This window comes from Pseudophryne corroboree, chromosome 4 (genome assembly GCF_028390025.1).
Source record: "Pseudophryne corroboree isolate aPseCor3 chromosome 4, aPseCor3.hap2, whole genome shotgun sequence".
NCBI classification, from domain to species: domain Eukaryota; kingdom Metazoa; phylum Chordata; class Amphibia; order Anura; family Myobatrachidae; genus Pseudophryne; species Pseudophryne corroboree.
The window spans coordinates 630,306,201-630,330,246 of NC_086447.1; positions in this window are offsets into that span (position 1 = coordinate 630,306,201).

Sequence of the window (24,046 nt, forward strand, 5' to 3'; positions counted from 1 at the left end):
CCTTTCGATCTTCAGGTCTAATACTCTTGCCTCCTCCTAACATATTGGCAAAACTTGCTTTAAGTAATTGCAAAGGCTCTATTAAGTTTTGGTACTCTGGTGCGCAGGAGGTTGATTGGGGGGAAAAATCTAGCATCCAACTTAAATGGGAGAAGGATGTGGGATGCTCCCTCTAACAGCAGCAATGGGGGTCAATCTTGTTATCACCCCATAGGATGTCTAAATGTAACAACCACATAGAAATGCATTTAAATTACTGCATGGCCTCTATTTTATCCCTGCCAAATTACATAAAATCTGGCCTACGGTCTCCAATTTATGTTGGAGGAATTGCTCCGAGGTAGCTGACATTTTTCATATATTTTGGTCATGCCCGAAAATACGCCAGCTGTGGAGAGAGGTATTTGCATTGGTCTTGACTGTTATCCATACACCTCTGCGGGAATCGCCCACATTAGCGCTATTACATATTTACCCAAATTATATAGCAAATGGGGATCGTTATGTTTTAGGTCATATTTTTATTGCTACCAGAGCTGTTATAGCTCAGGATTGGAAGAGTCCATTCCCGCCCTCACTCCTTAAAATTATTCGGAAAATACAGTATTCTTTTCAATGGAGACCATGGGACTCCCATACTCCTCTAGATCTAACTTCCCGATGGTTAGGTGGTCCCTTTGGCAAGAGTACTCAACCTCGACTGACGGGGCTAATCTGTTATTTGATTCAAGTTAATTATATGTAGAATTTAGGGGATTATGTGTGATTTTATGTACTGCGATACGCCATTGGGGCTATATCCTCCCTCCAGATTTGCTCCTACTATGTTACATCATATTGTATATGTATGTTTTCTAATTATATTTCAGTTTGTGTCTTTTTTTATATATATATTTGGACTTGCTTCACCCTCCCCTACCCTTCCCCATGACCTCCTTCTTCTTTTCTGTATCCCCCTCCCCCTTCCATGTTAATTGGAGCAAAACCTATAATAAAAATTATTATGGGGGAAAAAAACAAACATGATCCCAGCACTTCCGGGTAGTGTGGTTCATACATGCGAAGTCTGTAACCACCGCAGATGCACTGTACTCTGGATAATGCAATGGGAGGGCCACTCTGCACATGCGCAATCACAAATTGCGGACATCTTGGGGTATATTTGCTAAGATGAAAGTTCTATTTAAGATAGGATGTTGCCCATGGCAACCAATCATATACCAGGTATTATCTTCTAAAAAGTGCTTGATAATTGAGAAGTAGAATCTGATTTGTTGCTATGGGCAACATCCCATCTTAAACAGAACTCCCATCTTAGTAAATTTACCCCCTAGAGTCTGTTCATCTTTATAAGTGTCTCTCACTCCAGTGACTACAAATGAATCAATATGTTTTGATCGTGAAATTTATCTCATCCAAAATGGCCACCTCCATATGGGAGTCAAGTTCGATATTTGTACCCATTACAAAGAGCATCTGGGGCAAAATTTACTAAAGTTCAATTTGGTGATTCAAGGGATTGGTCATTCTGTTTCCATTCGATTTCCATTCGACTTAGGTTGAACAGATTTACTAAAGACCAAGGGGTATATTTACTAAGCTCCCGATTTTGACCGATTTTGAGTTTTTTCTTCAAAGTGTCATCTCGGAAATTTAGTAAACTCAAATCTTGGCAGTGATGAGGGCATTCATATTTTTTTGTACCGCACACTTCACAAATACGAATGAATACACCATCGGTCAAACACGACTGTTTAGGTATAGAACTCGGTAATTTTATAAAAAAATCGTATTTGTAATTACCACCGTGAAAGGACCATTTCGGCCGTGAAATTTAGAGATTCGTATAAAAATACGAATTTCAAATAGACCTGCTTTTGAGAAGCGTGTTTAGATATGTTTCATGTTAAACATAAGTTCAGCCTACATTTTTACAACATAAAAAAGTACATAACTACATGATTACAATCCCACACACACAAATGGCTGTTGGCCTGTGTTGCAGTAAATTTATGTGTTCAGATGTATTCCTGAAACTGATCCATCATTTTCACATGAACCAGGACCATGAAACTGACGATGTTACCAGGTTGAATAGGCTTTGCGTAAGCTGCGCAGTGTGTTTTGGTTTATGTAGACTATTAAGAGGCCATACAGCTGATCCAGACTAAATAGAATATACATTAAACGGGTGTGTGTCCTTTTCTATGTTGAATTACAACCTGAAAAAACACACACACTCTGTCTTAGCCTTGACCACACTCCTGACTATTTTGAACTTACCTTAGAATCCAAGCTTACAGGCCACCTTTTTCAAAATTGAAATTTGTTGATTAGTGACAAATAGACTTTGTTAAAATCTAAAAATATTGTAGAATCATTTTACTGACTCACTCACATTATTCTTAAAATTATACACACTTGTGTTGTGTGCATTGCATAGCTAACGAGATTGTATACTATGGTGGCTGAACCTGTAGTGTCACAGGCATACAGTAATGTAAACTTTCTATGTGCTGGGTGGCAGCGCCGACCCTAGGCATAGGCAAACTAGGCAAATGCCTAGGGCATTTGGTATGCCTAGGGGCATCAGCAGCTTCTGCTGATTAAAATGATATGTGGCATGCCTATATTTTGTGTGTAGCATTTCATATGCAGATACAGTCACAGTCTCACACAGTATAGGCATGCTGCGTATCATTTTAATCAGCAGAAGCTGATTGTGCATCCTAGCCACACAGTAATGCAAATAAGATGCATTTTCATTAAAAAAAAAGGTGCACAACGTTAGCACTGAGGCAAGATTTATGAGGACACATCTGTATCCAAGCGGAGGTAGAGGTCACAGTGTTAGCGGCCGTGTGAGTGCTGTGTGTGTGGGTTGGGTGTGCAGTAGTATTCGGCATATGTGTAAGGGGCATTTTGTGTGTCATGTGTAAAAATGCATTAATAATGTGCGGCATATGTGTAATGGGCTCTATGTGTGTCATTATGTGTATAAGGGCATTAATAATGTGCGGCATATATGTAAGGGGTACTATGTGTGTCATTATGTGTAATGGGGCACTAATAATGTGCAGCATATGTGTAAGGGACATTATGTGTGTCATTATGTGTATAAGGGCATTAATAATGTGCAACATATGCGTAAGGGACATTATGTGTATAAGGACATTAATAAAGCTTGTCATAATGTGTAAGGTGCATTATGTTTATTAGGACATTAATAATGTGTGTGATATGTGTAAGGGGCATTACTTTGTTGTATTATGTGTATAAATGCATTAATAATGTGTGAAATTATGTGTATAAGGTGCTCTACTGTGTGGCGTAACGTATAGAAAGGGTACTGCTGTGTGGTCTAATGTGAATAAAGAGCAATATAGTGTGGTATAATGTGAATAAGCAGCAATTCAGTGTGATGTAATGTGAATAAGGGGCACTACTGTGAGGAGTAATGTATAAAAGGTAAGTGGTACTACTGTGTGATGTAACATGAATGAGGGACACTATCGCATGATAAAATGTGAATAAAGTTGCAGTACTGTGTGGTGTAATTTGAATTGGGGTTACTATTGTGTGGCCCTTGCCAGCAAAAACGCACAACTTTTTTGGGCTGTGCGCCGAATGTGCGCAATGGTCTTATTTAAAATATAGGGGGTAGGAACACCAAAATAAGGACTGCTATGGGTGAGGGGTGATGGTGCTGGGAAAGGGATGCAGGGTCAGAGGCGGAAATAGCAGTGGTACTAGGGGGCACCAGCCAAAATCTTGCCTAGGGCATCATATTGGTTAGGGCCGGCTCTGCTAGGTGGCATGGGCAATGTGCACAGGTGTCAGACTTTTCAAACACGTTGATCCAAATCCACCTTGGGCCAGACAGTATATTGGTATGAATAGAGGCTTATTGTAGCAAATAAGGTGGATGATGCTCATTGTGTACTTTAAATGTCTTGCCTATAATAGGTTCAGCAGATGTGTCCTATTCTTGGCAAGCCATTATGTAAAGGCAGTAATGTTTTTTTTTTTGTGTGACACATTTTCACAATAATAACATAATATAAATTAACTCATTATAACTATATTGATTTCGGACACAAATCAGGTGAATCTTGTTCAAACAAATCTGTTTATTATATATTTTGTATTTTAAATTATATTTCTAATCAACCTGATAATCTTTCCTCCCCCCTAAGAATCAAACACCTGTTGTGGAAAACATTATTTTTTTGGTGGGCAGAGTCGGGGTCAGGGACATTAGATCTTCTTCTTCTGGATCTTCTTACTGGGGATAAAATAGGCGTATTTAAAGGGGTTGTTGTTTCAGAGCTGGTGCTCACTTGTTGGGTGTGTAGGTTAGAGATATTGTGGCTGAGGTTGGTTAGTGTGGCGTTAATTGGTTGTTTGACGCCGTGTTGTTTTCTATGATTCTTCCTAGACTTTCACAAAGGCGACTGTTTGTTTCTAGAAGATTGAGGTAGTTCTGATGCTGCCTCATTTGGTTGTCCATAATCCTGGCCAATGTTTGCATCATGTGGCTGTTGTCAGCCCGCATTTGTTCCATGCAAGTTGCTATTCTGCTGAGCTCAAAATTTTGTCTGCTCATAGTGCGACTTAATCGGGGCAGGTAATGTGGCAGACTTGAGAGCAGCTTGGTGTATCTGCGAAGACAGTCCAAATGTTGTGACTGCTGTGTTGCCCAGCTGTCCCAAAATGCCTGCTCTGGGTTTTGTGGCGGTGGTGTGGCTGGGCTCAATTGTGGTTGTGGAGTAGTTGGTGGCGGAGGCAGAACCATAGGTGGCGTGCTTGGTGTGGTCGGGTCTACTGGCTGCAGGTTAAGCACATAAGTTTCCTCCATATCATCTGACTGGTGTGCGGGTGTCATGCTGCCTTTATCTGTGTGTGTTTGAATGGGATAACATTTTATTACTCTTTTTCATTGGATATTGACATTTTTGCATAATTGTTTTCAGAACAACAACATGCAACAAACATATTGATGCCAAGTCCATACCTACATAAGCAGACATTTTGCCTTCCCATTATGACCTGCCCTATTTATCCATTCTTTTCTAAATATTTTGGTACACAACCTTAAGGGCAAACATTATGTTAAATTACATTTTAAAGGTCAATCCATGTGTTATGGGCCCTACACACTGGCCGATATTTTGAAAGATATGAACGATCTCGTTCATAAATGAACGAGATCTCGTTCATATCTTTCAGTGTGGAGACTTAAGCGATGAACGATGCGCGTCCCCGCGCTCGTTCATCGCTGGTCTCCTGTCGGCTGTGCATGCAGGCCAATATGGACGATCTCGTCCATATTTGCCTGCACGTCTATGGAGCCGGGTGACGGGGGGAGTGAAGAAGCTTCACTCCCCCCGTCACTGCCCCCCCCGCCGCCGGGTCGCTCGTCGGCCGTATCGGCCGTCGGGCACCTCGGCCAGTGAGTAGGGCCCATAAGTCTGATTCTGCCTAAATCACTATGTTGGTAGGTTACAGTAGATCTATGATGGCTTGACTCTAAAAACAGGCTCTTTTTAATAAATGTAAAAATACACAATGGCCCAATATTATACTGTGTACAAACGTGACTTTCTGATTTGTTAGTATACTTGTGCCAAATATGCTAGTGTTTGCTTCAAATGTTCTGACATACAAATAGAAGACAGTTTTAATGTGCTTTAAAGGGCTGGCCATCTCAAAACCATTTGCTTTAAACATTTTAATGGTTAATCTAATAGGATTACTGTGTGTGTTTGGTTATTAGCTAATTATCTTTACTGTTTTGTGTGTTATGTGTTGGTATGTTTATTTGTTTGGACTCACCTGGAAGTTGAGGAGACTGCGGTTGAAGTGGTGGGGAGGGCGCCAGCAAATCGGACGGTGGCCTTGATGAGACCGTAGAGATGCGGTGCGTTGGTGGAGAGGCAGATTGTGGTCTTGGCAGATCGGGTCATGGTCTTTTATGTGCCACGTGTTTCCGTGTGGCGGATCTGTGGCCTGTGCGCATTTGCGCAGTCGGGTGAGGGCAGGATGGACCTAAGTGAAAAAATTTAACTTTTATAATTTTGTCAATGATTTTACATCCTCCTTAAGTTTTTATGTGTTAAAAATGTACTTGCAGCACCAGCATCACCATGTGCGACATTTGATGAAGTGGTTTGTGCGTTTTCTTGCCACTGTAATCCAAAGAAAAATATGATTTGTACACACAAATGCATTTGCAAACAAAATTAACAACAAACACCATTTCTCAATTATTAATTACAAACACATACCTACCACTAAAACAACACCCAAAATATATATATATCTATATTGTGTAATGGAACTTCTGCAAAATGTTGCAAAAACTATGCTACACACATGCCGACACGTGCATAGCTTACAATGTAACACAGATGATTGTGACAAACACAATTATGAACACATACAATTTTACTTTAAGAACAGACTACATACCAAATGCATAAATCATTAACCAAATATGTATTTTGGAACACTAACACTATTATTGAAACATCAAAACAGCACCAAGAAAAGCGTCTTAGTTTTAAACATCACTAAACATCATGCGATCATGTGTCCTTAACTACAAAATATTAAATAAACCACACTTACACATTTTCAGATAAATTATGTTGGCCACCATTAACCAATACAAACATTTCTAAATAAGGGACATTTCACAAGGAACATTTACAAGGACATAAACTAATTAGCACCAGACAATCCTAACATACTGGAGAATTTTCACAGACAATAATGACAGGCACAATTGCACACACTAATACACACTAAACTAGCACAGACAAAATATAACAAATAGCAGGACTAGAATGTTTTTTTAAAAAAATACATTTTTAAGAAAATAAATTAAAAATAAAATAAAAACTCACCATCATGCTTGGGGCGTTCGGAATCACGCACATGAGTGGCACCAACCACTTCGCTAGGAATTAAGCTCCGCACTGGCTCCTCCCACTCAGCATAAGTTGCTATAAACGGATGTCCGCCCCCGATTTGGCAAGCAGACTTGGCCTCCTTGGCCATCTTGGCCTTGACACTGCGCTTTATGTCGTGAAAGCGTTTACGACACATGTCCTCGGTCCTTCTGACAAGTCCCTTGCAGTTCACAGCAGCTACAACTTTACCCCAAATAACACTCTTTCTGTGAGATGTGACTTTGGAGGCATCAGCACCAAGAGCTGGCGATGATGGCGCACCAGCTCACCAACCAACGCAACATTTTCAGAGTAACTAAATTTCACGTTGCTCCCTGTCTTCGTAGTGGTGTGTGGCTGCGGAGCCACAGCACCATCACTCTCACTAAAGGCCACAGCAGCAACCGCACCCTCCTCCTCACCATCACTCTCCCCTTCTGACTCACTACACTCCTCCCTCTCACTAACACCCTCAGCCTCACTCACCTCCTCCCTCTAACTACCCCCCTCCGCCTCACTCATCACCTCCACTTCACTCACCTCACCGACCACTGACTGAGACATAATTGACACAAACAACAAATAACACTAAGAAAAAAAAACACTAAACACACTCCTCCACTAACACTACACACCACACACCAACCACACCCAAACATACACACACACACACACACACACACACACACAAACAACAATAGACTGGAAAAAAAACAACCACAAAAAAATTGACAAACTTCTAAAAAACACCACAACAATAATCACAAGACGACTTACAAACCAAATACACCACTCAGCAATCACTTAAAATCACCTAAACAACTTTCCAAATCTCCTACCACACACAACACTACCTCTCTCCTCTCCACCAGCTAAACCCACGAGGTCCGTCCGGTTTAGGGCGTATTTATACTATGCAGCACAGACACTCCTCCATCACAAACCCAACCAATCACGGACATGTGACAAAAACTAAACCACTGAAAAATACGGCGCAAAAAAAATAAATAAACTACCGCGATTAGGAAGTACGAGTCCGTAATAAAAACTAAAAAATACGGCCGACAACACACACAACGGTCGTAAAAATCATGTAGAAAATACGAAACACATTCACATCGGAAAATACGAATGAAGAAAACTCGGCAGCTTAGTAAATTATATGTAATTTATTCAAAAAGTTGCACAAAAACACGACCGATACAATTCGAGATGAAACACCCACCAAATCGACACAAATACGAATCTTAGTAAATATACACCCAAATCTAATGTCAAATCAATTCTATTGTCAAATTCAACTCACATCCCAATACAAATCAAATTTCTGAAAAACATCCCATAGCCCAACATAGAATCCCCTAATTTACTAAAGTTTGATTTTAAATCAAACTCTAAATCGAACTCCAAATCGAACCTCAAATCCCTAAATGTTTAGAATGATGTTAGACATTAGATTTTGACTTCTAAACTCATTCTAATGGTAGGAAATTGATGTGATGACTTTTTAAGTATCCAAAAGCATGTTGGGCAGTGTGGAAGTAGTAATAATGCATGTCCAAGGTTATGGTATGTTGTGCACCTACCTGCACAATGCAAATCACCACCTGACTGAGAAAACCTTGGAGGATCAATCATTGCACCATCAGTAACTTTATGAACTGAATAGTGCACACATTTATACTTATAGACATACTTATTCCATTAATGTGCAATAGATAGCACCAGACAGGGCCGGTTCAAGGGCGCTCTGCGCCCAGGGCAGGAAAAGGGGCGTGGCCCAATACAGGGGGCGTGGTCAGTTAAGCCCCCTGTACATTGCTAGCGCCGCTTGAATGCTGAGCGGTGCGCGATGACGTCATCGCGCACCGCACAGCAAAAGGTCCTCTCCACGAAGGGAAACTAGACGCTATGCATCTAGTTCCCTTCGTGGAGAGGACCTTTGCTGTGCGGTGCGCGATGACGTCATTGCGCACCGCTCAGCAAAGTTACTCTCCACGAAGGGAAACTAGACGCATAGCGTCTAGTTCCCTTCACAGGAGGCGGACGGGGACGGCAGCGGGCAGCGGAGGCGGACGGGGGACACAGCGGGCAGCAGTGGCGGATCTTGCCACGGTGCGGCGCCCTCCGGATGGCGCCAGCGCCCTCCGGAAGGCGGCGACCCGGGCAAAAGTCCTGCTTGCCCGTGGCAAGATCCGCTACTGGCACCAGAGCACAATATTGGGCAATTTGGCTGGAAAATATATAGAAATTTAAAATCATGATTGTTGTAACTGGCTACCCTGTTGTAACTGGCTACCCTGATTCAACCCATGATGCCTCAGCAATTCATCCCTGTCTGCAAAAATTCTTGTGGGACAAATGCCAGAGTGATGGTTGTTGTGTAAGATACCATTATGTGCTAATAAAGTAGCTAATTGTAATTGATACTATATTGTTCTTATTTGTTCACCTACTACCAAAAAAAGTTATTTAGGCTATGGCTGTTGCTCTTAGCTTTTGACTCCACTGTCAATTTCACATACTACTGCTGAGGCACATATAGCCACCCAATCCATGACAGAATGCATCTTTGGTTTAAAAAAATAAATAATTCAGAAGGCATATTATAATATAATTTGGCAAAATTTTTAATATTGTGCTCTGCTGCCATCTATTGCATAATTGCGCATTAAATAAATCACTCCCTCCAGATTATGCACTAAACAGGAAGCAGCAACAACTATGGGGGTCATTCCGAGTTGTTCGCTCGCAAGCTGCTTTTAGCAGCTTTGCACACGCTAAGCCGCCGCCTACTGGGAGTGAATCTTAGCTTATCAAAATTGCGAACGAAAGATTAGCAGAATTGCGAATAGACACTTCTTAGCAGTTTCTGAGTAGCTTCAGACTTACTCGGCATCTGCGATCAGTTCAGTGCTTGTCGTTCCTGGTTTGACGTCACAAACACACCCAGCGTTCGCCCAGACACTCCTCCGTTTCTCCAGCCACTCCCGCGTTTTTCCCAGAAACGGTAGCGTTTTTTCACACACACCCATAAAACGTCCAGTTTCCGCCCAGAAACACCCACTTCCTGTCAATCACACTCCGATCAGCAGAACGAAGAAAAAACCTCGTAATGCCGTGAGTAAAATACCTAACTGCATAGCAAATTTACTTGGCGCAGTCGCACTGCGGACATTGCGCATGCGCACTAGCGACTTATTTGCTCCGTTGTGAGAAAAAAATAACGAGCGAACAACTCGGAATGACCCCCTATGTGCACATAGGGCCTAATTCAGACCTGATTGCTCGCTAGGGTTTTTTTGCGAGCAGATAGTCGCTGCCCATAGCGGAGTGTATTTTTGCTTTGCAAGTGTGCAATCACATGTGCAGCAGGGCGGTACAAAAAATATTTGTGCAGTTTCTGAGTTACCCACAACTTACTCAACCCTTGTGATCACTTCAGCCAGTCCGGGCCCGGAACTGAGGTCAGACACCCGCCCTGCAAACGCTTGGACACGCCTGCGTTTTTCCATACTTTCCCAGAAAACGGTCAGTTGGCACCCACAAGCGCCTTCTTCCTGTCAATCTCCTTGCGATCGGCTGTGCAAATGGATTCTTCGTTAAACCCATCGCACAGCAACGACCTGCTTTGTACCCGGGCGACGCGCCTGTGCATTGCAGTGCATACGCATGCGCAGTTCTGACCTGATCGCAGCACAGCAAAAAAAAACATAGTTTGCGAACAGGTCTGAATGACCCCCAGAAAGTGGAAGGCAGGCAGGCAGGAAGGCAGATTAGGGCTAAGCTTATTATCAACTATTTCAGCTGTAAGTATAAAAAAAAAAACTTTGTTTTTCATGTATAAAACAGTGTAAAGAGAGAGCTTCCCCTTTAATTAGAGTGCATGTGATGCATCTGGAACAATAGGAAGCAATGATGAAGTTCTGTTCGATTTTGCTTAGGATTTTAATAGGGATTTGAGGTTCAAATTGGTAAGGGATTTCATAAAATCAACTCAAAATCCATTCCCAAAATTGACCAACATCGAAATTGATTTGGAAACCAAATGCAATGTCGATTTTTAGTAAATAAGGAAAATTTTCAAAAATTTAGAAACTCAAAAGGAATCGATTTCAATCGATTTTGAAGATTCATAAAGTGCTTTTCAAAATCGGATTTAGTAAATATACCCCCTGGAGTGAGAGACATGTAATAGAGATTAAAGGGGGGAACACACGGAGAGATCCATGTTTAAAATCTAGGCATTCTGACTAGATTGCTTTGATTTTAAGCACGGATCTGTTGTGTGTATGCCCTCCAGCGATAGCGACGCGCAGCCCCGCACATCTCTAACGCCGGTGCTAGATTGAGCCTGCATGCAGGCTCAATCTAGCAGGTCGCTCACTTCAGCGCTGTGTGAAGTGAGCAGCCCCCCGTTGCCCCCCCCCCCCCCCTCGCTCAGCACATCACGTGTGCTAAGCGGGGGGAGATATGTGTGCTGAGCGGTATGTGTTAAGATCGCTCAGCACACCTCTCCTGTCAGTACTGGCCTTTACAGAATCTGCAATTCATGATGACATGACTCCCAGAGTCCCTTTGTCTGCATTGCAGTACATTAGATAGGCCCAGCCAGCCCAGGGCAGCCCCAGGCCAATCCTAGCACAGAAGACAGTAAAAAAACGAAATATATATAGGATATCTGGTCATGCGCAAATGGTTTCTCTGAGTCCAATATAAAAGTCCAACTCCCAATGTTAATATAGATATCTGTGCAGCTCCATCCAATATAACAAAGGGCCATAAACTTCAATACATGCATATAAAGAGGAGAGCGCAAAAGTAAGCACAGTATAAAAACTAGAGATGAGCGGGTTCGTTTCTCCGAGAACCGAACCCCCCTGAACTCCACGTGGTTTACACGGGTCGGAGGCAGGCTCGTTTGTTCCTGCCTGGAAAACGTCATCATCCCGCTTCGGATGAGATTCGGATTCCATATAAAGAGCCGCCCGTCGCCGCCTTTTTCACTCGTGCATTGTAGAGAGAGCAGAGAGGACGTGGCTACGTTCTCTCATTGGCAAATCTAATATCAGTGCTCAGTATCAGTGCTTACTTATTGCTGCTCAGTAATACTAGTAGTGTGTCTCTCTTGTGATGCATCTTGCTGCTCAGTGTCAGTTCTCAGTAGTATCATCATCAGTGCTCAGTATCACTGCTCATTGTCTTGTGCTGCATTGTGGTGCTCAGTAATACTACAGCACATTTCTAATATACTAGTCCAAGTGTCTTGTGCTGCATCTTGCTGCTGTATAGTGCTGTGATAGTGTCCTGTCACTGTGCATAGGTCATCATCATTCCAGTCACAGTGGTATCTGGTATCTATCTAGTGGTATCTAATTTCAGACATTACTGCCGTCTAATTCCAGATATATTACTGGCATATAATTCCACACATTAAAAAATGGAGAACAAAAATTTGGAGGGTAAAATAGGGAAAGATCAAGATCCACTTCCACCTAGTGCTGAAGCTGCTGCCACTAGTCATGGCAGAGACGATGAAATGCCATCAACGTCGTCTGCCAAGGCCGATGCCCAATGTCATAGTAGAGAGCATGTAAAATCCAAAAAGCAAAAGTTCAGTAAAATGACCCAAAAATCTAAACTAAAATCATCTGAGGAGAAGCGTAAACTTGCCAATATGCCATTTACAACACGGAGTGGCAAGGAACGGCTAAGGCCCTCTCCTATGTTCCTCATGACTAGTGGTTCAGCTTCACATGATGATGGAAGCACTCATCCTCCCGCTAGAAAAATGAAGAGTTAAGCTGGCAAAAGCACAGCAAAGAACTGTGCGTTCTTCTAAATCACAAATCCCCAAGGAGAGTCCAATTGTGTCGGTTGCGATGCCTGACCTTCCCAACACTGGATGGGAAGAGGTGGCTCCTTCCAACATTTGCACGCCCCCTGCAAGTGCTGGAAGGAGCACTCACAGTCCAGTTCCTGATATTCAAATTGAAAATGTCACTGTTGAAGTACACCAGGATGAGGATATGGGTGTTGCTGGCGCTGAGGAGGAAATTGACGAGGAGGATTCTGATGGTGAGGTGGTTTGTTTAAGTCAGGCACCCAGGGAGACACCTGTTGTCCGTGGGATGAAAAAGGTGTCAGGAATCGACTCACCAGGCTGACATCTGTCCGCCGCTGCGGACTCCGTCCTGGGTCCCTGCGTTCATCTGTCATCCGCGTCTCTGCCATCAGACGCCATCCTGGGCCTGGGAGCGCTCCTGTGATAGCGGGCGTGTAGCACGCCGCGTTCCCGCTAGGCCGCGGCATGGGCGCCGCCATGACAGCCTCCAGCAGTCAGCATACGGCGGCCAATCCGGTGCTTGGCCGCACCCACTTTTCCTCTCTCCACCAATGACTGTTTAACAAGGGGTATATATGAAGCTGCAGGATCAGTCTGCAGGTATCCTGAACTTTGTGTCACTCCTGCGACTCATGTGTAAGGATCTGGTTCCTGTTTCCTCCGTGTACCTGGATACCTACCTGCTGTTCCGTGTTCCTGGCTTTCTACCTGAGACTTTGTACTCCTGGTTACTTTTCACAGCTCCGTGGAACTTCAAGCCCCAGCAATACCTGCTTCCATCTACAGGCTTCACACTCATCACCATCTCTGTGTGCTTCAGCCTAGCAGTAGAGACTGACTCCAGGTGTGTTCCATCTCACCACCTGTGATACAGCTTGCTTGCTGCCAGTGCCTCATCACCTGCACTGTGAGTCAGACTCCTGCCTCTGCTACCAGGTTTGCTATACAACACCATCTCTGCTGGTTCCATGTTTTAATCTGCTCTGGTTCCCATACCAGAATATTCTCTGCCAAATTATCACTCATCTGTTATCATCACTACCGGTTATTATTTCATCAGTCACCATTCATTCTGTTACCATAGACTTTCAGCTGCCACGCTGTACAATTGACATTTGCATTTCCTACTGTTATTTTCTGCTGCCGTTTTGTGAACCATCTGTTAATAAATATCATTGCGCTCATGCGCAGAAACATAATCCAGCCTCCTCGTTTTCTCCCATCCACCTCCACTGACCCACTAGCGCCCCCTCCGGGGACACAGACAAAACCAAGTCTGACAGTAAGTTCAGGATCGATGGACTCGGATGGTGGACGGAGTGTGGGGTCAGAGGCCTTGCAAAATCTGGTCTCCCGTCTGGATGGTCAAGAGGCTGCGCAGCAGCAGATGTTCCAGTTCCTGCAAGGGATGTCCTCCCGGATAGATACACTACAGCAATCCCTGCCTAGTGTACACACTTCTACAGTTCCTGTTACTCCAGCACCTGCCAGTACTGTGAGTTCCTCTATGCCGGCTGCATCAGCTCCAGTGTCACGTCTGCACCTGCCCGTGCCAAGCAAGTATGATGGCAGCCCAAAGTTATGTCGCGGGTTTCTCAACCAATGTGAAATCCAGTTTGAATTGTTGTCACATAATTTCCCCACGTCAAGATCCAAGGTTGCCTACATCATCTCTCTACTTTCTGGATCTGCTTTGAGTTGGGTGTCTCCTCTGTGGGAACGTGCCGACCCTCTGCTTAACAACTATACAGAATTCGTGTCAACCTTCAGACGGATCTTTGACGAGCCTGGTCGTGCAACATCAGCTTCTGCAGACCTAATCCAACTTCGTCAAGGTACCCGTAGTATGGGACAATATGTCATCCAGTTCCAGACGTTGGCCGCAGAGATTCAGTGGAACAATCAAGCCCTGGTAGCAGCTTTCTGGCATGGACTCTCTGAACGGATCAAGGACGAACTGGCAACCCGCGATCTTCCTGTACAATTGTCTGATTTAATTTCCCTGTGCATCAAGTTGGACTCTCGCATCCGCGAACGCAACAATGAACGTGCTCGGAGTGAGCCACGCAGAGCAAGGATGATACCTTCCGTACAGTTCCAGTCTCCACCTTCTGATGAGCCTATGCAAATAAATAGGTCCCGCCTAACTCCTGAGGAGCGGTCAAGAAGACTTCGTGAGAGACTTTGTCTTTATTGTGCGGCTGCAGGTCATCAGATTAATTCCTGCACAGTGCGTTCGGGAAACGCCAGATCCTGACTTGTAAAGGAGGAGTCAAGTTGGGATCTTCTAGACAAGCTCCTTCTAATCAAGACCTTATCCTTCCTGTGACTTTAGAGACTTCAGTTGGGCTTCAGTCTGCATCAGCATTAGTGGACTGTGGAGCCGCAGGAAATTTCATCACCCAAGCTGCGGTAAATAAATTTTGCTTGCCTGTATGTGAACTTTCTTACCCAGTCTACATTACCGCCGTGGATGGTAGCCGAATCTCCAAGGGGAATATTTCTCACCAAACTGCACCAGTGGTTTTGGGAGTTGGGTTCCTACACTCAGAATTAATAAAGTTCTTAGTCATTCCTCAAGCCACCCAGGAGATCGTTTTGGGCATGCCCTGGCTCCAGCTACACAATCCACAGTTTGACTGGTCAACGTTACAACTTACTTCATGGGGTTCACATTGCCATCAGTCCTGTTTAGCCCAAGTTTGTCCAATCAAGTCTACTGAAGTAAAAACCCAGTCAAGTCTTCCTGCGGCTTATCAAGATTTCTCTGATGTCTTCAGTAAAAAGGCCGCGGATGTTCTGCCGCCCCATAGAGAATGGGATTGTCCCATCGATCTCCTTCCTGGCAAGAAGCCACCTAGGGGGCGTACCTACCCGTTATCTGTTCCTGAAACTGAAGCGATGAGCGACTACATCCGGGAAAATTTACAGAAGGGATTCATCCGTCCTTCATCATCACCCGCTGGTGCAGGCTTCTTCTTTGTTAAAAAGAAGGATGGAGGACTGCGTCCATGCATTGACTACCGGGGTCTCAATGACATTACCATTAAAAATAGTTATCCATTACCACTCATTACCGAATTATTTGACAGAGTTAAAGGAGCCCGCATTTTCACCAAGCTAGATCTCCGCGGTGCCTACAACCTCATCAGAATCCGGAGTGGTGACGAATGGAAGACAGCTTTTAACACTCGAGATGGTCATTACGAGTACCTGGTAATGCCATTCGGGTTGAGTAATGCCCCAGCAGTGTTCCAACACTTTGTGAACGAAATCTTCCGTGACGTTCTGTATAAATACCTCGTTGTTTATCTGGATGATATCCTCATCTTCTCCCAAGATCTTCCCTCTCATCGTCTACAAGTCCGTGAAGTCCTCCGACGTCTTCGTGAGAACCGGCTCTACGGTAAACTATCCAAGTGTACCTTTGAAGTTTCCTCTATACCCTTCCTGGGTTATATAATTTCCGGATCGGATCTCCAGATGGACCCGACAAAGTTGGAAGCCATTGCCAATTGGTCCATTCCAAATTCTCTCAAGTCTATTCAGCGGTTCCTGGGATTTGCCAACTACTATAGGAAATTTATTCGGGGATTCTCTACTCTCATCGCTCCTATTACCAACTTAACTCGGAAAGGGGCAGACCATTCCAACTGGTCAGAAGAGGCTTTAGCGGCCTTCCAGAAGATCAAGCTGGCCTTTATGTCTGCTCCAGTTCTGTCCCAGCCAGATGTAAACAGGCCGTTCGAGTTGGAGGTGGATGCCTCTACAGTTGGAGTTGGAGCTGTTCTCTCCCAGAAGGGAACCGATGGGAAAATCCACCCCTGTGGATTTTATTCTCGTAAATTCCTCCCTGCAGAAGCTAACTACTCCGTTGGAGATCAAGAACTACTGGCGATTAAGCTGGCCCTCGAGGAATGGAGGTATCTCCTGGAAGGGGCCAAACATCCGTTCAACATCTACACGGATCATAAAAATCTGCTATATTTAAAGGCAGCCCAGTGCCTTAATCCTCGCCAGTCCAGGTGGGCTATGTTTTTCTCACGTTTTAACTTTAAGCTTCATTTCCGCCCAGGTTCGCAGAATGTTAAAGCTGACGCCTTATCCCGATCTATGGAATCCGAAGAGGAAACGCCTGACTCAGTTCCACATTCCATCCTGAGTCCAGTGGTATTTGCTGCATCTCAAGTCTCCCCAGCTCCTCCTCCTGGTAAGACTTTTGTTTCCCCAGAACTCCGTCCCAAGTTGCTGTCTTGGGCCCATCAATCCAAGTTCACTGGTCATCCCGGTGTCCTGAAAACCTTCAAGTTCCTCTCTGAGACATACTGGTGGCCAAAGATGAAAGCTGACATCAAGGATTTCGTAGCATCCTGTCCTAAGTGTGTGCAGCACAAGACTCCTCGTCAGTCTCCAGCAGGTCAGTTACAACCATTGTCTATTCCTAGTCGCCCTTGGTCACACCTGTCCATGGACTTTATCTCCGACCTTCCTCCTTCTCAAGGATACAATACCATCTGGGTTGTAGTGGACAGATTTACCAAGATGGCCCATTTTGTTCCTCTCCAGGGTCTCCCTTCTGCCCCAAAACTCGCCCAAATCTTCCTACGGGAGATTTTCCGCTTACATGGTCTACCCTCAGAAATAATATCCGACCGAGGTGTACAGTTTGTAGCGAGGTTTTGGAGGGCTCTCTGTTCTGCCATGCAGGTTAAACTGAAGTTCTCGTCATCTTACCACCCTCAGACGAATGGGCAGACAGAGAGGGTAAATCAAGAACTAGAGACATTTTTAAGATTGTATGTTTCATCTTCTCAGGATGACTGGTTTGATCTGCTCCCATGGGCCGAGTTTGCCCACAACTTCCGCTACCACACTGCTACTGAGACAACTCCATTCTTTGCAGTATATGGGCAACATCCTCGTGTTCCAGACTTCCAAGAACTCCCTCACATGGATGTTCCTGCTGCCACTACTGCCCTGAGTCAGTTTTCTTCAATCTGGAGGAAGATTCACATTTCTCTCAAAAAGGCCTCCAGCCGGTATAAATACTTTGCTGATCGCAAAAGACGCGCAGTTCCTAGCCTGAAACCTGGGGACAAGGTTTGGCTGTCTACCCGGAACCTCCGTCTTAGGGTCCCGTCTATGAAATTTGCACCACGTTTCATTGGCCCCTTCCCTGTCGAAAGAGTCATCAACCCTGTGGCCTACAAGCTGAAGTTACCACCTTCTCTGCGAATACCTAATGCTTTTCATGTTTCTCTCCTCAGACCTTTAGTCCTGAATAATTTCCAAAGAGCTCTTCCAGTTGGCCCCAAAGTTCGAACTCAGCGGGGCGTGGAGTTCGAGATTGGCAAGATTCTGGATTCCCGTTGCCGGTATGGACGTCTTCAATACCTTGTCGATTGGTCCGGTTATGGCCCAGAGGAGAGAAGTTGGGTGAATTCGTTGGATGTCCATGCTCCAATTGGTCCGTGTCTTCCATAACACTCATCCTTCCAAGCCACGTGGGTGTTCGGTGCCCACCCTTAAAGGGGGGGGTACTGTCAGGAATCGACTCACCAGGCTGACATCTGTCCGCCGCTGCGGACTCCGTCCTGGGTCCCTGCGTTCATCTGTCATCCGCGTCTCTGCCATCAGACGCCATCCTGGGCCTGGGAGCGCTCCTGTGATAGCGGGCGTGTAGCACGCCGCGTTCCCGCTAGGCCGCGGCATGGGCGCCGCCATGACAGCCTCCAGCAGTCAGCATACGGCGGCCAATCCGGTGCTTGGCCGCACCCACTTTTCCTCTCTCCACCAATGACTGTTTAACAAGGGGTATATATGAAGCTGCAGGATCAGTCTGCAGGCATCCTGAACTTTGTGTCACTCCTGCGACTCATGTGTAAGGATCTGGTTCCTGTTTCCTCCGTGTACCTGGATACCTACCTGCTGTTCCGTGTTCCTGGCTTTCTACCTGAGACTTTGTACTCCTGGTTACTTTTCACAGCTCCGTGGAACTTCAAGCCCCAGCAATACCTGCTTCCATCTACAGGCTTCACACTCATCACCATCTCTGTGTGCTTCAGCCTAGCAGTAGAGACTGACTCCAGGTGTGTTCCATCTCACCACCTGTGATACAGCTTGCTTGCTGCCAGTGCCTCATCACCTGCACTGTGAGTCAGACTCCTGCCTCTGCTACCAGGTTTGCTATACAACACCATCTCTGCTGGTTCCATGTTTTAATCTGCTCTGGTTCCCATACCAGAATATTCTCTGCCAAATTATCACTCATCTGTTATCATCACTACCGGTTATTATTTCATCAGTCACCATTCATTCTGTTACCATAGACTTTCAGCTGCCACGCTGTACAATTGACATTTGCATTTCCTACTGTTATTTTCTGCTGCCGTTTTGTGAACCATCTGTTAATAAATATCATTGCGCTCATGCGCAGAAACATAATCCAGCCTCCTCGTTTTCTCCCATCCACCTCCACTGACCCACTAGCGCCCCCTCCGGGGACACAGACAAAACCAAGTCTGACAAAAGGTCATTGACATGCCTGGTCAAAATACAAAAAAAATCACCTCTTCGGTGTGGAATAATTTCAACAGAAATGCGAACAACAGGTGTCAAGTCATGTGTTGCCTTTGTCAAGCTGTAATAAGTAGGGGTAAGGACGTTAACCACCTAGGAACACCCTCCCTTATATGTCACCTGGAGCGCATTCATCAGAAGTCATTGACAAGTTCAAAAACTTTGGGTGACAGCGGAAGCAGTCCACTGACAACTAAATCCCTTCTTCCTCTTGTACCCAAGCTCGTGCAAACCACACCACCAACTCCCTCAATGTCAATTTCCTCCTTAGACAGGAACGCCAATAGTCCTGCAGGCCATGTCACTGGCAAGTCTGACGAGTCCTCTCCTAACTGGGATTCCTCCGATGGATCCTTGAGTGTAATGCCTACTGCTGCTGGTGCTGCTGTTGTTGCTGCTGGGAGTCGATCGTCATCCCAGAGGGGAAGTCGGAAGACCACTTGTACTACTTCCAGTAAGCAATTGACTGTCCAACAGTCCTTTGCGAGGAAGATGAAATATCACCGCAGTCATCCTGTTGCAAAGCGGATAACTCAGGCCTTGACAACTATGTTGGTGTTAGACGTGCATCCGGTATCCAACGTTAGTTCACAGGGACTTAGAGAATTGCTTCAGGTAGTGTGTCCCCGGTACCAAATCCCATCTAGGTTCCACTTCTCTGGGCAGGCAATACTGAGAATGTACACAGATGTCAGAAAAAGTGTCCTCAGTGTCCTAAAAAATGCAGTTGTACCCACTGTCCACTTAACCACAGACATGTGGAAGAAAGTGGAGCAGGGCAGACTAAGGACTATATGACTGTGACAGCCCACTGGGTAGATGTATTGCCTCCCGCAGCAAGAACAGCAGCGGCACCAGTAGCAGCATCTTGCAAACGCCAACTCGTTCCTAGGCAGGCTACGCTTTGTATCACCGCTTTCCATAAGAGGCACACAGCTGACAACCTCTTACAGAAACTGAGGAACATGATCGCAGATTGGCTTACCCCAATTAGACTATCCTGGGGATTTTTGATATCGGACAATGCCACCAATAATGTGCGTGCATTACATGTGGGCAAATTCAAGCACGTCCCATGTTTTGCACATACAATTAATTTGGTGATGCAGAATTTTCCGAAAAACGACAGGGGAATGCTGGAGATGCTGTCGGTGGCCAGAAAAATTGCGGGCCACTTTCGGCATTCAGCCACTGCGTGCCGAAAACTGGAGTGCCAGCAAACACTCATGAACATGCTCTGCCATCAGCTGAAGCAAGAGGTGGTAACAAGGTGGGATTCAACCCTCTATATGCTTCAGAGGATGGAGGAGCAGCAAAAGGCCATTCAAGCCTATACATCGGCCTACGATATAGGCAAAGGAGGGGGAATACACCTGACTCAAGCGCAGTGGAGAATGATTTCCATGTTGTGCAAAGTTCTCCAACCCTTTGAACTTGCCACACGTGAAGTCAGTTCAGACACTGCCAGCCTAAGTCAGGTTATTCCCGTCATCAGGCTTTTGCAGAAGCAGCTGGAGAGATTGAAGGAGGAGCTAAAACGGAGCGATTCCGCTAGGCATGTGGGACTTGTGGATGGAGCCCTTCATTCGCTTAACCAGGATTTACGGGTGGTCAATCTGTTGAAATCAGAGCACTACATTTTGGCCACCGTGCTCGATCCTAGGTTTAAAGCCTACATTGTATCTCTCTTTCTGGCAGACACAAGTCTGCAGATGTTCAAAGACTTGCTGGTGAGACAATTGTCAAGTCAAGCGGAACGTGACCCGCCAACAGCTCCTTCTTCATTTTCTACCGCCACTGGAGCTGCCAGGAAAAGGATAACATTTCCAAAACCACCCGCTGGCGGTGATGCAGGGCAGTCAGGAGCAAGTGCTGACATCTGGTCCGGACTGAAGGACTTGCCAACGATTACTGACATGTTGTCTACTGTCACTGCATATGATTCTGTCACCATTGAAAGAATGGTTGAGGATTATATGAGTGACCGCATCCAAGTAGGCATGTCAGACAGTCCGTACGTATACTGGCAGGAAAAAGAGGCAATTTGGAGGCCCTTGCACAAACTGGCTTTATTCTACCTAAGTTGCCTTACCTCCAGTGTGTACTCCGAAAGAGTGTTTAGTGCAGCCGGTTACCTTGTCAGCGATCGGCGTAGGAGGTTACTTCCAGAAAATATGGAGGAGATGATGTTCATCAAAATGAATTATAATAAATTCCTCTGTGGAGACATTTACCATCAATTGCCTCCAGGAAGTACACAGGGACCTGTGATGGTGGATTCAAGTGGGGACTAATTGATAGATACTCTGTGAGGAGAAGGATGTACACAGTGAAAGGGGAGAGGAATCGGGGGATGAGGATGAGGTGTACATCTTGCCTCTGTAGAGCCAGTTTGTGCAAGGAGAGATTGATTGCTTCTTTTTTGGTGGGGGCCCAAACCAACCAGTCATTTCAGCCACAGTCGTGTGGTAGACCTTGTCACTGAAATGATTGGTTTGTTAAAGTGTGCATGTCCTGTTTATACAACATAAGGGTGAGTGGGAGGACCCAAGGACAATTCCATCTTGCACCTCTTTTTTTTATTTATCTTTGCATCATGTGCTGTTTGGGGACTATTTTTTTAAGTGCCATCCTGTCTGACACTGCAGTGCTACTCCTAGATAGGCCAGATGTTTGTGCCGCCCACTTGGGTCGCTTATCTTATTCATCCAGCGACCTTGGTGCAAATAATATTGTGAGGTGTGAGGTGATCAGAATAGACTGGAAATGAGTGGAAATTAAGGTTATTGAGGTTAATAATACTATAGGATCAAAATTACCCCCAAATTCTATGATTTTAGCTGTTTTTGAGGGATTTTTGAAAAAAAACACCCGAATCCAAAACACACCCTAATCCGACGAAAAATTTTAAGGGAGGTTTTGCCAAAATGCGTCCGAACCCAAAACACGGCCGCGGAACCGAATCCAAAACCAAAACACAAAACTCGAAAAATGTCCGGTGCACATCTCTACTTATTACTCACTGTGCAGCATTGCGAGACTATTACACTTAAGTGAATTCTATTATTAATTCTATTATTATTATTATTATTATTATTATTTCTATTATTTTTAACTAAATATGACATTATTAACAGCTTTAAAGAGGAGCAGCATGTATTTTGTATTTATTTATCTATTTACCCTAAAGGAAATGCTTAGCATGACACTTTTGGCCCAGTTTCACCCACGCAGAGCAGTTCACCCAATATATAATTATCTGAAGAACAGCGTCAGAGATTAATTGGGTAGCCTTCTCCTCTCCATCCTGTCCACATCAGCATTCCCAATGCATGTAATATTTGTGAACAATGCAGCAGGTACTGAGAGCTCTGAGATACAGTTGAAGCAGGGGCTGGCAGTGGAGAGATTGACATTACTCAGCTCATTTATTATTGGCTTCCTAGTTGTGGGGATGATCCTTGGCCAACATTTGGGAACTGATAAAAAGCTAATGATAATGTTAAGCACTTGCTTTTTTTTATAAATACAAATAAACATGCAGTTCTCCTGATAGGGCCTCTTTAAAGTGATCATCTATTCATTAAACAACACAATCACCGAATGTATACCTAGATTACATGACAAATTAAATACTAGTATGGGATCACAACATGGCACACTTCTAAAGACAGCCTATGGCCCCACAGCTTGAGGTAAGTACTGCATTCAGTCTTTATCTGTGTGGTGTGGATTTGTAACTGGCAGTTCCTAGTAGAGGTAACTGCTTTGGTGACCATGGTGTTTTTGTTCTGGCCTCTGACTGCAGCGGCTGGAGAGCAGTGTCTTCATCCAGTCTAAATCACCATTTGGTAAAATAGATGGGGGGAGGAACAGGGCGTGTTTCAAAGCCTGTTCTCTTTTTCTGTGAGCATCTGCTTGAGAAGAACAGATGTAGGCACCTGCAGTGACACGCTATATATGTTCCAAACTATTCACCGCTATTCAGACGTGTCTACAATGGCAAGTGTGCAGCCATAGTCGCTAAATATATTAATCTGACTTGGACTCCTCAGATCTACACCCTGTGTAATTTTTGTTCTCTCTTGACAATAACATCTGAACATAATCCCCCCAAGTCCTCCAAGTGGCAGTATCTCTGGGTCTTTATCTATTATCTCCCTATCTCCAAATCCCTAGAAAGGCCTCATCTGTTTTTTTTCCTGTCTCTGTGCTGTTCCACCTGCCACACTCACATCCATCTCTAATGGTTGCTCATTTTCTCTTCTTATCTTAATCTACTTAAAAATGTAATGTAATAGGTTGCAGTTTTGTAAAATATATGATTTTTTTATTGATTCTGATGGCCATTTTAAAGTGGCACAAATCACAGCCTACAAATGTAGGCAAATTGAAACCTTATACATTTTCGCCTTAGACTTGGTGTGGCATTAATGAGCAGAGTGTCATACCACATGATCACACGCCATGTTCAAAGGGAGTGGTAATAATTTAACAAATACATCATTATTATTATCATTTATATTTACTCAATTTCCTATTTTTAAATTGCTATGTAGTTAAAAACAATTTATGTGCAAGTTCCGATTTTTGGCTTTGATTCATTTAATTTTCAGATATCAAACATCCCAAATGTACTAAAATTGTGTTATTGGTCTTTATGTATCAT